The sequence below is a fragment of the Echinops telfairi genome, unplaced genomic scaffold (genome assembly GCF_000313985.2).
Source record: "Echinops telfairi isolate 266 unplaced genomic scaffold, ASM31398v2 ScPeMD7_7469;HRSCAF=8507_0, whole genome shotgun sequence".
NCBI lineage: Eukaryota > Metazoa > Chordata > Mammalia > Afrosoricida > Tenrecidae > Echinops > Echinops telfairi.
This window is the reverse complement of record NW_022111372.1, coordinates 42,314,947-42,317,462: the sequence shown is the minus strand read 5'-3', so window position 1 is coordinate 42,317,462 and position 2,516 is coordinate 42,314,947.

Below are 2,516 nucleotides of genomic sequence, written 5' to 3'. Positions count from 1 at the left end.
CTGAAATGTGAAAATAGGTCATGAACATTAACATTTTAAAGATATGAATCAGTTTGGTACTACAAAACGTAAATATTAATCCTAAGAAAGGCCACAGTCCAAAATTACTGGCATATATAGAAGAAATTTGCAAACGGTAAATTTTTTGTTCAGAGTAGTCTAACATTATTCTGAAAAAGCTGTATTTCAGTCACAGTTTTCCATTGTTCCTTCTTTTCCTTCGATCTCTTTGAAGCTCAGGCTATTTTCTGACTCTGTTTGTTATTTTTTTAACCTCATATATACCATAAGTGACAATTAGATGGTGTGGATGTAAAAGCGATAGTTTAAAAAAAAAAAAAAAAGAAGCGATAGTTTTAAAAATTAAGAAGTCAGAGGTTTTATTATAAAGTATTTGAGGCATTTCTTGCTCCAACTTTCTGCCAGTCCCCCTTGGTGTAAAAATAGTCTTGCACATCAATAATGTATTCAAAATAAAATTTGGTCAGCTTTTCTGATCTCCAAAGTTCTCCTAACTGTGCGGATGTTAGCAATACAGGAAAAGAAGATTAATATAATGGTTTTATACCATGTGAAAAAAATTCATGGAAAACAGTGTTGTGGAATATAATATTTCATAAACATATCATTAAATTGTTTCCATGATGAGAAAAATATAAGTTTACCTATATAAGAAATTTTCCACTGAAGTTATGTATTTGTGTTGATATACTCTGATGCCATAGTCATTGAGCATTCTACTAACAGCAGGTCAGCGGTTTAAAACCACTAGGCAGCTCTACGGGAGAAAGATGAGCCTTTCTACCCCCTTAAAAAGAGACAGTCTCTGACACTCACAGAGACAGTCCTACCCTCTCCTCTAAGGGTATGCATTGGCTCTATGGAAGTGGGTTTGTTTTGGGCTCATACTGGTTCACAAGTCATTGACTCTAATTTTACAAAAAAAATATTCCCTTTTATGAACGTCAATAGATCCCTCTGCATATTATTCAGTATAAAAACAAGCAAAGGTCTACAACAATCTAATTTTGGTCTTGCTTCAGAAAGGTATATTGTTGCAGGATTTTTCCCGCAGCTCACTCGGCAATACTCCCCAAAGATTATTCCAAAGATGAAACTTTAGAATGATAAGAATTTCCTCTGCATGCGCCTCGCTGCAAATGTGGCACCTAAAATAATTACATACCTGAAATACATCAGGTCTCAGGGGATGCAGGAGAATAAATCTCAGAGAAGATCCAACCCACATCACCAAGATTCCTCTCCTGTGACTGAATTCAGGTTAGTCTCCCACCCTCTCTCAATTGAAGAAAATCCAAATCTTTCTCATCTTGATTATAACATATTGTCATGGTTCCTGGTTTTCTATACCTCTTCTTTCTTTTGATCGCTAATTAAAGTGGGTAAGAGAGACCAGAAGAAGTTGAGTGCCTTTGTTAATGCCTGTTTCTCTTCTAATGAATCCCACAAAATTATCCCTAAAGGAAATTATCTCATTTTAAGGAGGATTATTTTAGGTAACATGAGATAAAGCACTAACAGATAATCCATTCAGCCGGAGGTATATATTAGGACTGGGGGGGATGTATGATCTATATCACAACTAAAAGACCTTGAATTGAAACAAAAAGGACTATAAGTGAGGTTGGAAGAAACTGCCATGCTCAACATACCTGAACATTCATTAAATAAAGGCAGTAGTTGAATTTGAGGTTAGGTTGATATTTTGGAGAACAATTAAATATGTCAATCTGAGTAACCATAGACTCTAAATATTCATGTCATGCACGTATTATTAAATAGCTTCTATATTTATTAAATTTAGATTTGTATTTATTTATTAAATGGCTCCTATAGAATAAACACATTGGAAGCACGGTAAATTAAAACATAGATTAAGCATCTAAAATATTCATAAGAAATAAGGGGAAGCAAATGAGAACCTTAATGGAGGAAAAACAAAATATCAGCAGAAAAAAGAGTAAGTTTCACATAGGACATGGTGCTTGATCTAGGTCTTATCAGACGAATAGATCTCTAGAAAGTTGCTCTGGGGTACAAGAGAGGGTCTATCATGTGCAAAAACAACAAAACCCATAGGCTTGAGTGTGGGCTTTGCGAGCATGGTTCGAGTAAATGGTAGAGACTGTGAGGCGACATCAGGCAGAGGATGTGTAAGACCAGAGAGACCAGATTGGAGAACTGCCTATGTGCTGCAAGTATGTGTTTGAAGGTCCAAAGTATGCAAAACAATGGAGTGGTAAGATGAGAGTTGCAGGTGTTTAAGAACACGCAAGCCAATTAACATGAATGACTATTTGGTTTGAGTGACCCTGCAAACAGAACGATTACCATGGTAAAGACTTACATTATGGCAATTTGTCATTTAACACCTTGTTGAATGTCGTGGAAAACTCTCCTTTTCTTGTGGTAGTCCCAAAAGTTGGTTGTCCAACCACAACCAAATTACTTCCTATAATGTTCTTGGACAGAGGAGATTCTTTTTCCAAAATTAT